The sequence below is a fragment of the Garra rufa genome, chromosome 9, assembly GCF_049309525.1.
Source record: "Garra rufa chromosome 9, GarRuf1.0, whole genome shotgun sequence".
NCBI classification, from domain to species: Eukaryota; Metazoa; Chordata; class Actinopteri; order Cypriniformes; family Cyprinidae; genus Garra; species Garra rufa.
Window position 1 is genome coordinate 21,318,768 of NC_133369.1, and position 15,633 is coordinate 21,334,400.

The 15,633-nt window shown below is 36.0% G+C and overlaps 1 protein-coding gene and 1 long non-coding RNA gene across 4 annotated transcripts in view; one reads left to right on the forward strand and one right to left on the reverse strand.

The window, feature by feature from the left end:
* The window catches only part of sema6cb (semaphorin 6Cb), a 166,803-nt gene extending 163,359 nt beyond the window's left edge, over positions 1 to 3,444 (reverse strand). For all 3 annotated transcript variants that reach the window (XM_073846587.1, XM_073846586.1, XM_073846585.1), the window contains exon 1: positions 3,341 to 3,444. The gene's annotated coding sequence lies outside the window, so the exon portion shown is untranslated. The remainder of the gene's footprint in view (positions 1 to 3,340) is intronic.
* The window catches only part of LOC141342186 (uncharacterized), a 52,691-nt gene continuing 37,570 nt past the window's right edge, over positions 513 to 15,633 (forward strand). The window contains exon 1 of the long non-coding RNA XR_012356670.1: positions 513 to 786. This is a non-coding gene — a long non-coding RNA (uncharacterized lncRNA). The remainder of the gene's footprint in view (positions 787 to 15,633) is intronic.

The window sequence follows — 15,633 nt, forward strand, 5'->3', positions numbered from 1 at the left end:
TTACTTTTGCAACGAGACGACATCGGGTAATTTATTACTTTATTGTTATTCAAAAATAAATATCCTGTCATCATTTACTCATCCTTGTGTCATTCTAAACATTAATGACTGATTTCTGTTGAACACAAAAGAAATGAAGAATCATAGCAACTAAACAGTTTTGGTTTCTATTGACTTCCACTGTAAGGACAGAAATTACAACGCAAGTTAATAGGATCTAAAACTTTTCATTTCACATTTTTTGTGTGGGTTATGCCTTTAAATAAACCACACTTTGTGTTGTCCATCTTTCATTTGCCTCCAATTTATTGTGATAACATGAATAAACTCAGGTAGAAAAATATGTTAAAGCCAGGCTAATACTTTTCATGCCAGTGTACCTGGAATGTGCATACTCATGCTAAACACACATTAACAATCAACAGAGCGAGTGCACCTGATTCTAGCAAGGTTTTTACAACTATCCCAGCCAAACGCTTATTGGTCTAGTGGAAGGGTGGAGGGGGGCAGGACTGATGGGCAGTTTGCCTGAGCTCAGTGCACAGCTGCAGGGCCTGCGGGCAGACAGATAGAGCCCTGCTACAGCAGGTGCTGACATTAATGAGAGTGATAAACCATGAGAGAGAATTTATAAATCAGTAAAAAGCTATGGTGGACCAAACCCTCTGCTGGCACCTGCCCATTCAGCTGACCTGTGGTTAAATAAACCTCTTATGAGAGGAAGAGCATTTGTTGGAAACATGACGTGGAGCCAGAATCGACGTTTGAGATGATTTCGATTGTCAGGTAGGCTTGAGGTTCGCTGAATTCTTGTTTTCGAGGCTGCTGGAAAGCCATCAAGTGTTTCTGGTTCAAAACTCCAACATAAAAAAAAAACAAGCTTCTGTCTTTTGTGTCATCAAGTGTTTGATCAGCTATCGTCTGAGACTGTAGAGTAAATTGTACTTAGATGAATGTGAACGAAGATTCAAAAGCAGAGGAATGCATCATGGCCTCTGTAATGAACTATCTATCAGTGTCTCTGACGAAGTCAGCATTACTCCAAGACTAAAGGTGAAACTCTGAATGAACGGTGCTATGAATTATTGAATAAAGCTGAGAGAGTGAAATAGACTGGGTGCTAGGAACTATTAGCAGGGCACATATCTGTGACCATAAGTGTTTACATGAAAAATAAATAAATAAATAAATTGGTAGACATTGCACTTGATATCAGTGTGCTAAAAGCCATCAAGCCATTAGGAAACAGACGCTCCCCTGAAGGATACACTACAATGAGAGAGAATAGTGAGAGAATAAAGAGGTATAACTCAAGGAATCAGATGGCATGTTGGCCGTTGAATATTTCTCTTGACATTGTAGAAGTAATAGTGCAGCCTCACAAAAATTTACCAGGGAAACCATAGTTTTTGGTAAAATATAGTGAGTAGAGTAAAAATGCTGAGTCAAAAACAATATGGACAAACCCAGCGATTGGGTTGTTTTGGGTTGGGTTGGTTTAATTTAACTCAACTATTGTTTAAAAATCACTATATTTCTTGTTTAAAATGAAACCAAAATTGGTTGGAAATTGATGTTTATTTATATGTTCAATTAACATTTTATTTCACCTTTTGATTATTGCTGATGCCTTTAGTAATTATGTGTCTGATTTTTAATTCACAACCTATTTTGGGTTCAGTTTAACCCAACCATATGTGACTCTGTACCACAAAACCAGTCGTAAGTCGCATAGGTATGTTTTTAGCAATAGCCAACAATACATTGTATGGGGCAAAATTATCAATTTTTCTTTTATGCCAAAAATCATTAGGATATGAAGTAAAGATCATGTTCCATGAAGACATTTTGTAAGTTTCCTACCATAAATGTATCAAAACGTACTTTCTGATTAGTAATATGCATTGCCATGATCTTTATTTGGACAACTCTAAAGGTGATTTTCTCAATATTTTGATTTTTTTGCACCCTCAGATTTTCAAATAGTTGTATCTTGGCCAAATATTGTCCTATACATCAATGGAAAGCATATTTATTCAGCTTTCTGATGATGTATAAATCACAAATTTCAAAAAATGTACCCTTATGACTGGTTGTGTAGTCCTGGGTCATATACAGTATTTATTACAGTTGAGTTAAATAAAGCTACCTAATAGGCTGGGTTAAACATTTAATGCAAACCCAAATTTCCACACAATTTTAAATCAAGAGAGATAAAAACAATCCCCATTTCTTCACATCCTTCTAAACTCACATGGTTTGCAGCAGAATTGTGGGTAAACTACTGTAGAGCATACGTGCTTCTTATAAATCTCAGCATTGCCGACTTGCTAAAGATCCCTTCCATCGAGTCTGCATCAGCTGACCCCAATTATAATTCCGCCACCCCTTTCTGTCCGAGCACAGAGCAGAATGTGATTAGTCATATCTCATGGCGTATCTCCATTGTCATGGACAGTCTGAGGGACTTGAACCCGTCTTTGTTCGAATACACATTAGGTGATAAACTACACTGGGAATAGCGATAGCAGCTAAACGATGGAGCACATAATGGCTCCATATGGCTCATCTAAATAAAACAACCATAAGCTGTCAGAGCGGAGCAGAGCAGCGGCTCCATGGAGCGGCAGAAAGGTGGAAGCGCCGGAGGACGCCTATGATGTTTAGCCTTCCACAGGGCCCAAGGTCAAACGCAACCCTGCATCTGGCCAGCCATCTGCTACCCGCAGCCGGCCGACAGAGCCTGTCACCACCAGCCCTGCGTCCAGCGTTGTGGGATGTGTCTTGATCTCTAAGGGATATCTGGGTAGACAGGGGGCATGAGTAAAAGGGCCTCGCACAGGTGCGCTGTGATGCATGCGTGTTTCCAGCAGATTTTTTTCCCACTCTTCATGTCAAGTCTCCTGTCTCATCTGTTTTGTCTTCTCTTAAGTGATCTCTCTCCGTTTCCGTCGTCTGCTTGTTTTCTCTTTTCTGATGTGTTTGAAAATCTGCCCACCTCCCTGTTACCCTCTCCAACTGTGATACTTTTCTATCGTTTGTCGCCGGCTCGCCGTGAGACTTGCTTTAAACAGATTGTCTGACAGATTGTCAGATGTTTCTTTTAAATTATATTTATATTCTTCCAAAAATTGACAGACGTTGTTCCCCACGCGACGGCCTCGGGTGAGTGGTCCAGCCAAAATAATGAAGTTGGATGATATTTCAATTTTCTGTCAAATCAAGTCATTGTCCTTTAGAGAGGCTCAACTCTACTTCCCCAAGCAAATTTTAACAAAAGAGCAAGATGTGAGAAGAAATCTTTGAATAGTTCAACAAACTTCATCCCATAGGTTCTTACCTCAAAAGACGATCCAATCAGACAGCAGGACCGCAGTTAGGTGATTAAGCTGAGGGTAAAGTGCTGGATTGCCTAAAGAAGTTGTGACATTCCACAGCAGACCTAAGAACAAAGACAAAAATTAAAAAGTAAACTTTTGAGTTTCAAAGCACACTCTGGACCAAAAAAAATTAGTTTTAAAAATTCACTCGTTTTTTGGTTGTTGTTGCTCTTACGCTCAAAAAGGCTACATTTATTTTAGCAAAAATATACAGCAAAAAAGTAACACTGTAACATTTAAATATTTAAAATGGAAAGTAACCGTTTAATAATAATTGTATTATTTATTTTATATACATTTTAAATTGAAATGTATTCCTGTGATTGCAAAGTCGAATATTAAGAATATAGTAATCCAGTCTTAAAAGTCACATGATCCTTCAGAAATCATTGTAATATCCTGATTTGGTCTTATTTGGTTTGCTCAAGAAATATTTCTAATATGATGAAAGGTAAAAAAAGGTTGTGCTACATAATATTTTTGTTGAAATCATGAAACTTTTTCCAGGATTCTCTGAATAAATTTTTTTAAAAGATCAGCATTTATTGGACAAAAAAAATTGTAACATTATAAATGTTACTTACAGTAATTAAATTATTACTTTTAATCAGTTTAATGCATCCTTGCTGAAAAAAACCTATTATAAAATAAAAATATATATTATATAGGGGTTATTATAGCGATCGCCTTATTTTTAAATACTACCACTAGTACGATTACACTGTAAAAAAAAAAAAAAAGAAAAAAAGAAAAAGAAAAAAAAGTTGATTCAACTTAAAGTAAGTGTTCATGCTGCCTTCAAATTTTAAGTTCAGTCAACATGAAATGTTAAGTTGTACTACATGAAAACGTGGATATTTGAGTTGAGTAAACTTAAAATTTTAGGGCAGCACGAACACTTTAAGTTGAAACAACTTTTATTTTCCTTTATTTTTTTCCTTTACTTTTTTTTAACAGTGCACTGCTGGTGCTACTAATATTAATAGTGAAATTATTTAATGTTTTAAAATTGAAAGTTTGGGTTTGGGAAAAGTTTGAAGAATAAACTTCAGGTACAGTATCTGAAATTAGTGCCCAAAACATTAAAAAAAAACATCAGCGCCATAAAAAGCCAGCAAAAACTCCCAGCAAAGTTACATCTGAAGAACATGTTCTCATCTTTTGTCTCCGCAGACAAACGAATGAGGCTTTTTCATTCATAAAACGTCTGTTTGTGTGATATCCACATACCAGTTAATGAAGCTATAGACTGTCATCTCAGGACTGTGACACTTAGACACAGAGCCAAAACTAACAGAACAAGCGCTGAGAGAAAACAATGTCTTTGCTGAGAAGATGATGAAGGCGCTTTTCACTTAACATTCATTATGGGCAGATTTCGAACCAAATCTCTACAAATCCCCCATCGGAAGCTGCCCAAATCTCAGGGCATCTCAGAGCGCAATCTGCTCTTCCAATCTGCTGTGTGAGAATGAGACACTAGCTCAAGCCAGCTCCTTACTGACAGCACCCGAGTCTCCACAAATCTCCCGTCTCACTGCCCATCTCCACTGCATTTCCTTATTCTCTCGGTCAGTCCGTCTGTCTCTCTTTATCTCCCTCCATGTCACTCTTTCTTTCGCTCCATGCACCTTATTCGGTCTCTCACCCTATTTTGCTTTGCATAAAGATGGGCTACAGACACAGAGGAAATGCTGGTCTCCAACCGCCTGTATCACCAGAGAGTAATATAAATTACAAAAAAGAAAAATTGATCTAATAACAGCCATGTTTAATATTGCAAAATGATCTTCAACTTGCAAATCCCCTCCAGGGCAATGTGAATTAGTTATGCTCATGTAGAGCGGCCTCTTAATTTGCCGAATTCTGCAGCACTACCTGCATTTGTTAAATGGCTTTCATATAGCTCAAGTAATAATGAACAGCCTGAGTGTGTGGAAGTGGCAATTATACAAACATTCAATATTTAGAGGGCATTTTATCACTTGTTGTTCAATTTAAAAAGTGACAGTCAGGAGACCTGAATCACCTGGTCAGTGCTGGAGAAAAATCTTCTCTGCATGTACTCCCAAAGACTGGATTTGGGTGAAATCCAAAGCTCAGTGTGGAAAATCCAAGATAAAATCTGCCATTTAAAGTAATAGTTCACTCGACCAAAAAAAAAAAATTTTTAGAAAATTCTGCCATTATTTACTCACTCTCATGTCGTTCCAAACCAATATGCCGTTTACTTTTTTCTCTGGAACATAGAAAGTAGAGATATTTTTGAAGTATCTTCACACAGGTCTTTATAGTGACCAGTCTGTTAGGCTTTTAAAAAAGGATAAAGAGCTTTAAAAGTAGGCAATCAACTTGTGTGTTATATTTCAAGTCTTCAAGTCATTTTGTGAGGAACAGGCTGACATTTAGGACATTATCCACTGGTCCACTGGAACTGAATTACTGAGTTGGATTCAAGGACTTAATCAATCTAATTAGCTCATAAATCATTCTTTTGAGCCAACTATTTCCACAGAACCGGTTCATCTATTCCAAAAATTTAACCAAACAATTCATTCAGGAATATAACTGATCCTGCTTTGTAATTCCACACACTCATACTGGTTAACAACTCATTGGAAAGAACTTTTAAAGATTATTACCAAATAAAAGGGCTTGATTTGATTTGGATTCACAAGCTTGTGATTCGATTCGATTCGATATCAATTGTTTTAGATATACAGGTACAACAGGTACAAGGCCAATTTTGAAGGTTAAAATTAACTGATTTATATACAAACACTTAAATTACACCCAATTAAGTTAGGTTTTTATTATTATAAAATTACAATTACATAATTATACTGTGGTGGCCAAAAGTATTAGAACACCAGTATTTTCACCAGCTAAAAAATGGTTTTAAGTGAGTTATTTCTATCTTTTGCAGTAGTATGTCAGTAGGAAATATCAGTTTACATTTCCAAACATTTGTTTTGTCATTATTTTTATTAATCCAGTGAGATTTTTGCGCAAGGAGTCTGACAACAGCCACATGCTTCACACAGAGATCTGATCTCATCATCATCCAGTCTGTCTGGAATGACATGAAGAAACAGAACAAATTGAGACTAAATCCAGAAGAACTGTGGCAATATCTCCAAGATGCTTCTAGAAAACTATTTCTTTTCCAATTTGGCTTTTCAAATATAAACATTTAAAGGGTGGCTGTCATTAAAACTTGACAGATTTATTTAAACATTAATCCCTGAAGAAAAAGAAAAATAATCAATATGTTATATGGTTCATATATTTAGCAAAATGCTACTGTCTAGAGTCTAAAGAGATTTTTCTTGCTGACTAATGAGTTTAGCCTCACTGAAGATGTTTTTTCTGAGGTAAATGTGACATTACGGGACATTGTTTTACAAGCTTTTTTATATTGGTGTCTTTCTGCGGCTGAGAAATTGATTAAGCGATTACATGAGACAGGATACAGATTTTCGGTAAGTTCAGTTGTACTCTTTTAACATACCTTTGAAAGTTTATTCACGTTTATTTTGTTCTGGAACTGGTTTAAAGCGGAGGAGATGATCAGTTGACATCCACTTTGCGCTGCCGCTTCTCTTGAACTGAGGCACTACACTCTTAAAAATAAAGGTGCTTCACAATGCCATAGAAGAACCTTTTTTGTTTAAATGGTTCTATAAAGAACCTTTAACATCTGAAGAACCTTTCTGTTTCACAAAAGGTTCTTTGTGGTGAAAGAAGGTTCTTTAGATTATAAAAAGGTAAGAAAGAGATGGTTCTTTAAAGAACCTTTAACTGAATGGTTCGCTGTGGAACCAAAAATGGTTCTTCTATGGCATTGCTGTGAAGAACCTTTTAAAGCAATCCGTCACTCCACATTAAACAGCGCCAAAATGGCATTTATTGTTTGAATACTGTAATAAAATGTACAGAATTCGAAATCTGAGACTTTCATATCAAAAGTAACAAAGCAAATAATTTATTGACATTTAACGGATGGGAAAACATACTAGACTAATTGTTTCTTGGGATTTAGGAATCAACATTGTTTCATAAAAAGTTGAGAATCGATAACGATGTAAGTTTTTTTGTATGACTTCAAAAGACCTGAAACATAATTCACATGTTGTATGGTCTTTTATGGTCTTTTCTCTCCACTTTTAGAGGAGGAGGTCACTATGAACTGTTATTGTATGGAAACAGCCTTCATAAATTTTCTTCAGCATATGGTTTTGGACCCACATGAGGGTGATTAAAAATTATAGAGCCTTCATTTCTGAGTGAACTCTTTCTTTAACATCCTGTTTACATTTAGTCATCATTAGCTGCTTTTAAAGCATCATAAATTCAAGTGCAACAGACTTTGCACCTTCAGAGCCAGCACCACAAAGTACACCATGTCTGGATCAATGCAAAAAAAATCAGTACAGTTCGACTAGTGCTGAGGACCTGGAAACCTGATCTTAGATCAGCATTTCAACACAAGTATGTTTCTCCGAGCACAGTCCTTGTAAACCCACGGTCGGCAGCGAGAATACGGGTGGCGTTCTGCCAACATTCCTCAAAGGCTTTTAAAGCGCAAACCCTGATAAGAACCGTGGCCAGCTGGTCACCCTTCGCTCCTCAGAGTTCATGCCGAGGCTGTCGGGGAGGAAAGGGCTAACAGCTAAACCATCCGTCTTGTATTTTTTTACCTTCTTCGAAAAAAAACTTGTGTTTAAAAGTCAAAGTGTCCACGATGCTGATACGTTTTACATTGCTTTAGCCAGGAGCGCACTGAATAGAACCAGAGAAAAACAACTTAAGTGCATCAATAACAGTATATTTAGAGGTTACGCAATGCGTTTTAGAAGTTCAGCCAGAGCCTTACTGCCAGTTAGTCCATTTCGAGTCAGATCCAAAGTTTTTTTCCATGGTAAAATGCCATACAAACGTCTTGTACCACTGCGGACTTCTGGTCATGGCATTGGCCAGAATTACAGAATTACCAAATATCACTATCATAGGAATATAATAAACATTCGTGGACTGTCATCATTCCATTTTTTTCTCAAATCGGCCAGTTTTCAAAACTCAAGCTGCTTTCAAACTTTTATCTATCAGCTTTTGAAATGAGCATGTGGTCATTCAGAAAGAATCTCACCCAAATCTAAATTTATATCTGGAAGAAAGTAGGAAAAAAAGAACATGCTGGAAACGCTTATGACAAAACAAATCTGAGTGAGCCATAGGCAGCATTCCAGCATCTATGTGCTTAGATTAACTGCAGAGAGAGATTTTATTACTCTTGGTCTTACTTCAAAACTTTTACAGCTCCATACTCAAGTATTGCTGCTTATTTAAATCACCCTCGAATAATGCAGCATATAGCTTTAGCTTTCGCTGCAAATGCTCATTTTCTGGCTTTAACTTCGCATCTATTTAAAGACAAACCAAATCCGTCCAAACCACGAGGAAAAGGAAATGTGCACAAGCTGAGTTTCGCCCAAGAAAAGTGAGAAAAGTTCCTGAAAGGAACGTCTGATTCGCTGAGCCGCTGAAGTTTGATTAAGTCAGAGCGCCTGAGGCGGGAGGTCTCATCATCCCAGATAAATCTCTGGAGAAAGGAGATCGCCGGGGAGTATTACTAAAGAGAAATAACGCATGGACATCATCTCACCAAAACACACATCAGGAAAACACGCACACACTACTAGAATGCAGAGCCTGAAGGGCTGTGTGCCTAATGCTAAAGACTAATGCTTGTCAAATTTGTCTAAATAATTGAAAAATAAACACTAAAAAAAAAAAAACTGTTATTTTGAATGCTACAAATGAATTTAGATTTCAAAACATGGATATTCATTTAGAGATTTGTTAAAAAAATAAACACGTGTAAATTAATTATTGGTGCTTTTAAAGATTAAAGGGATAGTTGACGCCAAAAATGAAAATTCTGTCATTAATTACTCACCCTTATGTCGTTCCAAACCCGTAAGACCTTCGTTTATCTTCAGAACACAGATTTAAATATTTTTGATGAAATCAGACAGCTTTCTGACCCTGCATAGAAACCAACACAACTACCACATTCAAGGCCCAGAAAGGGAGCTTTTTTTGTTTTCTTCACACACAAAATGTCTTCATAACATTACAGTTGAACTACTGATGTCCCATGGACTATTTTGGGACTTGAACGTGTCAGTTGCATCGCTGTCTATGCAGGGTCATAAAGCTCTCGGATTTCATCAAAAATATCTTAATTTGTGTTTTGAAAACAAACGAAGGACAAGTTTGGACAGGATTTTCATTTTTTGGGTGAACTATCCTTTTAACTTTCAGTGAGTGGTAAAAGACAGCAAAGGAAATCTAAATATAAAAAAATGGGAAAAAAAGAGCATGAAAAGTTGAATATCTATTTTGAACTAATTAGGGCTGGGCGATACGGAAAAAAAAAAAGTTCGATATCGATAATTATATTAATAATAATTATTTCATTTAAGTTTAAAGGCAGACGGTTGTAAAATCTTTAAAAACCAGATGGTTAATTGTGATTTTAAACTATTTTTTATGGTCAGAACATGACAAACACTTCACGTTTTTGAATTCTTTACACTTTTCCAGCCATATTTCCTTAACAAAGCAATAAAAATAATAAGAAAACAACTTATTTCTCAGTTCTACATGTTCTAATGAGTAATATTGTTTTAAATCAAGAAACAGGTTTGTGTTGCCTCATAATATTAACAATTATAGATATAACATTTCTTGTCTATTAGAAATACACATTTGATAGTCGCTTGAGTTAGAATGCAGATGTAGATTTATGTTCATTATCAAAATTAGTAATATCGGTAACAATTGTAGGAACCTCATTTTTATATGGTGAAATTTTATATGGGGTATTTTGATTAACCATTGGTCTTCCATAGTAGCATACATTTAGATCCTGATAATCACAGTTAAAACCACAAATATAGCACCTCAATACCATGATTTCTATGTAGGCCTATTTGTATTAAAAACAGTAGTCTAAATACATTTAGTATAAATGCATAAACACTATAGTTTAATCACAATGATACTGTAATTATATTCCATTACTCCTCCTTCAGTACATTTAATACATGTCTACATTATACATGTCTGACACAATACCATGGTGCAGTTAGTGCTGCCACAGTAAATCTGGCAAATGATGGCGATTTGTAGATTAAAAAGCTTTCTGACTATTGTTGCGCATAGCGTCTCTCCTGTTTGTCAGCGCTGTATATTTGTTTTCAGTGAGTTATTTTTGTTCTTTGCTGAATTCAATTTCTTCACGCTGGACCTCACAGCACTGTTAAGTGCTCGCGTGACCAAGACTCATCAGCGAGTAAATGCATCTGGTCTAGCAGGGTTGCCAGGTTTTCACAACAAAACTCGGCCAATTGCTACTCAAAACCAGTCCAAAAGTGTTTCGAGGGGGGTCCCCGATAAAAATTGAGTTCCGGGGGGTAAATAACAATTTTTGGGGGGACTCCACTGGTAAAATTAGCATTCCAGGGGCTAATTATTACGTTATTGGGGTTGCTTCACCTCACAGACATTAGCAACAGTGTTAAAGTAGCCCGATTCCGCAGGAAACTGCAGACTTGGCAACACGTTGTTTAAACTTTGAGAAGAGCGGATAAACGGCCTGAATGGCACACTTTAAATGACTAGCGTTCTTTTGTTCCGCCTTTGCCGCATAAACATTATATTGAACATTTATCAAACACTTGTTATCGTTTTTCAAGGAAATGTATATCTCACCATAATGATGCTTATAGTTTATCGCCCAGCCCTAATTGAAATCTTAAAAGAGTCATTTACATCCCATCCATTGATAATTCAGTCCGCTTTTTAAAACCTTTACTACCTTTTGCCAGGAATAACTTGGCAGAAGTAGTTTCCGTTCCCTACAAAAGCAGAGATGTAGGTCAGGATTCGGTTTCAGCACAGTTGAGGGCGTCAGACCACCATTCCCCCCTCTCTTTCCCTCTGAGAGTGCAAACGATTTGACCCATGGGCATCTTTCACCTTCAACTTCCGTCTGGAAGAAAAATCAATGGCTTTGGTATTCAGGACACATGGCGCCTGCTTAACCTTTGACCCTTTGACCCAGCCAGACTGCGTCAGGAGGAATATGTAGGCTTTGCTTAAAAGAGGTCAAATGTTTTTAAAAGCATTTTCACTTAAAACACTACAGGGTGGTCCGATGCACTCTGGGAGTAAAAGTATGCCACCTTCATTTTCAACAGGGAGAAAATAAACTCTTCAACTCAAATTAGAGTCATTTCAAGAGATCGAACTTTTAGATGAACAAATTCCTTCAGCTGCTAACCTGAAGTCACTATACACGCACTGTCTCTATCTTCCTCTCGCTCTTCTTATTTTATATGAGACGCACCAGGAGACTATTACGAAGAATAATAGCTGTGGAAACGATTCTGCTAAAGAAACATAATATTATTAAAGTGAAGTACAATCTGCCATTGTCCTTTTCCCATCTGCTGGTGGTGTGTGATATGAGAGATTTATAGAGCAGTTCAGCATGTTAGTTAAACTGATGGCGCATTCTGTGTGATAATAAGCTGCCGATCTTCACAGAGGAATGAGATTAGCTCTTCCCGTCTATCTACACACTATTATCATGCTAATTGAGAAAGAACCAAAAAAAATATCATCTATATCTGAACTGAAAGCAGCATTGCTGTATCACTAAGCACTGGTTAACTGTGGCTGAATGGTTTGCTCAATGAGCTTTGAGGGACACACTGCATGGTCACATACAGTACTGTATTCTTGAGCCAGCAGTTAATTAACGGGCCACAAAAGGTAAAGTATCTGTCTAAAAAGGTCTTGCCCACATTGTGACCTCAAAAGCAGAGATATAACCATTTTTTAGATTCTTATAAATAAATTATGCTACCTATTTAAGGCTGCACAATTAATTAGAATGAAATCACATACAGCATCTCTTCACGCAGCGGTTTCAGAGCTGAATGCATAACACAAACTTCGATTTGCTTATAATGTGCTTTATAATGTGAGTTAATGTGCGTTAATGCGCTTATGATGTGTATTCTGACATTTACAAATTTCCCTTACATGAGTCATTATACAAATAAATAACACTGGGTCACAGAAAAGGAAGAAATGACAGCAATATATCAGAAGAAAAGAGGTGCAAGTCAAGAAATTACAATAAATACTTTACCATGGAAAAGTCTATATTCAATGTATTATTATTATTATTATTATTATTATTATTAATACATTAAATATAGACATTACAGATTATTATTATTCAACAGATATGCAGGTACAGCTGTGTGTGTGTGTGTGTGTGTGTGTGTGTGTGTGTGTGTGTGTGTGTGTGTGTGTGTGGGGTCTGGTATTCATCACGTTGTGGGGACCAAATGTCCCCACAAGGATAGGAATACCAGTAAATTTTGACCTTGTGGGGACATTTCTCAGGTCCCCATGAGGAAACAAGCTTATAAATCATGCACAATGAGTTTTTTTGAGGAAGTAAAAGTGTGCACAATCTCCTGTGAGGGCTAGGTTTAGGTGTAGGGCGATAGAAAATACGGTTTGTACAGTATAAAAACCATTACGCCTATGGAATGTCCCCATAAAACATGTAAACCTGTGTGTGTGTGTGTGTGTGTGTGTGTGTGTGTGTGTGTGTGTGTGTGTGTGTGTGTGTGTGTGTGTGTGTGTGTGTGTGTGTGTGTGTGTGTGTGTTGGCTCGTGTCCAATCAGATTTTAGAATCTGGAGAAAAAAAAAAAAAGATTTACTGCTCAGTTGTTACATAACACGAAGCCATTTTTGATTGCCAGACTTGATTTCTTATGAATAATCTTATGTTTTGGTTTGCATCCATCAAGTTCTAAATAAATCAAATGAAATGATAAAGCTTTCTATAGTAACATATTTCAATGGATTAACTTTTTTCTTCTTCATAGAATCCCCAGCAAAACAACTATACTCAAACTTAAAATAAAATAGAAAACAAAATAAAAACAACTGACATCATGCTAATAACAATAATTATAATCATAATCATAAATCACAACAATAATAATGAATAAAATGTATGAAGTAATAATATTATTAATGTGCAATGTCTTTATTTAATAATAAATGTAGACAATAGTAATAATAATAATAATAATAATAATAATAATAATGTCTACATTCACTATTATTAAACAGACATTTTACATTAATAAAAATAAATAATTATTGTTATTATTAATGTACAATGTCTATTTAATAAAAATAGGAATATTATTAATAACTATTATTATTAATGTATTAATAAATCAATTAATTTATTATAATTAATGATTATTATTTATTATTAATGTCTAATGTTAATAATAATATATTAATAACAAATTTAGACAATAATAATAATAATAATAATAATGTCTAAATGTATTATTATTATTAATAACAATGTACAACGTCTACATTTAATACATGTATACATTATAAATTTTAACTATTATTATTATTATTATATTATAATAGACAATGTACATTAATAATAACACCAACAATAATAGCTAAATTTAAATGTAATTTATTATTATTATTTATTAAATATATATATAAATTAAAGGTAGACATTGTTGTTGTTGTTATTATTATTACTATTAATATGCAATGTCTATATTAAATAATAATTATTATTAGTATTATTTCATTTATATTTACTGATGTTTTATTTACTTATTTTTACTCATACATCTAATATGTTGCTTGAGATGATGCAAATAACTATAAAACATAAAATAAAAGATTCATACATTATTTCATTTTTATTAAATATTACTATTACTTGCAAATTATTTAATATGAAATGCTAATACTGCTTATTAATGATTAAGTTTACTTTAATTAATTTCATTTTTTTGCTTCAGCAAACAAGATATAAAATGTAAATATAAAATTGAATCTAAATTAATAAAAGTTAAATTAAATTTCAGATTTAATTCTTGCAATATTTCCCAAAACTATTTGTTGACCAAATTATGCAGCCATATACAGTATCCATTCAGTGAACTGTAAGCAGGAAAAAGACTGTGAAGAAGGGCTTCACGGAGCAAAAAAAGACCTCAAAAGCCAACTAATACATTTGTACACCTATTTTCACCCTATATTCAAACTCATATATTCCATGTGACACACCCAGGGGAGGAAGTCCAGTTACTGTTAGTATATGATGATGAGATACACTGGAGATATTTTTAGGGGGCCTGTCTGGAGGGAGGTATGAGTGGGATGGGGGGCAGACTTGATTATTTCATGGAGTCTTGAACGCCCCCCAGTAATATCCACTGTGATCACTATATGATGACACAAGAGACTAGAGAGAGAGAGAGAGTGTGTGTGTGTGTGTGTGAGAAAGAGAGACAGAGGAGAAGCAGAGGAGAGACAATCTAGGTATATGACTGTAGTGAGAGATGCATTAGGGGTAATATCAGTCTCTGTGGTTGAAATGTGTTTATGGCGAGTTGTTTTTCATACATCAGAGATTGCTCCGCAGGGATGAGCTGCAGGCCAACACGCAGATAATGTGAGAAAGCAATAAAGCGAGATCAAATGAAGCAGCCTGGAAGCACTACACCAGAAATGTGTGCGTGTGTGTGTGTGCGCGCGTCTGTGGGAGAGAGATATTTGCTGCTACCTGTTATATCACAAATAGCTTGAAAGGATAAAAGACCAAAAAAGACTGTGATGTACATGCACACATGCATTTCCCTTCCCACACGCACAGTTGAGTCATCATACGGTTAACGGTGGGACATACTTGAGGAATGCGAGGCGGTGGTGGAGGAGGGGGGGGGGGGGGTTAGTGAACGCTCTGGCCGAGAGCCAGGGGGGTTATTTTATACCCCTTCCTCAAGTCTCAATTCTGGCCCCCACGTCCACAGCCAGGCCTAAAAATAGCCCTCGCCTCTAAAAGAGCGTTTGCAGAAACATAGTGCAAGAGGGACGTCTGTTTCTAATCTGAAACTCGACAGGGTCCAAACCAAACCCAGGTTATCTGCACACGCTCACAGAAATTGGCTCAGACGTACAAAGCAGATACTGAGCTTTAAACCTTCAGATTGGCCTCTTTCTCAGAACTGCACGAGAATGCCTTCGCAGTATCTACAAAGGTCATACTAGACTTTCTATTTATAGGGGGTTTGGAAATCGGAGGGATTCGAAAAAGGCGCTAGTGGTCAC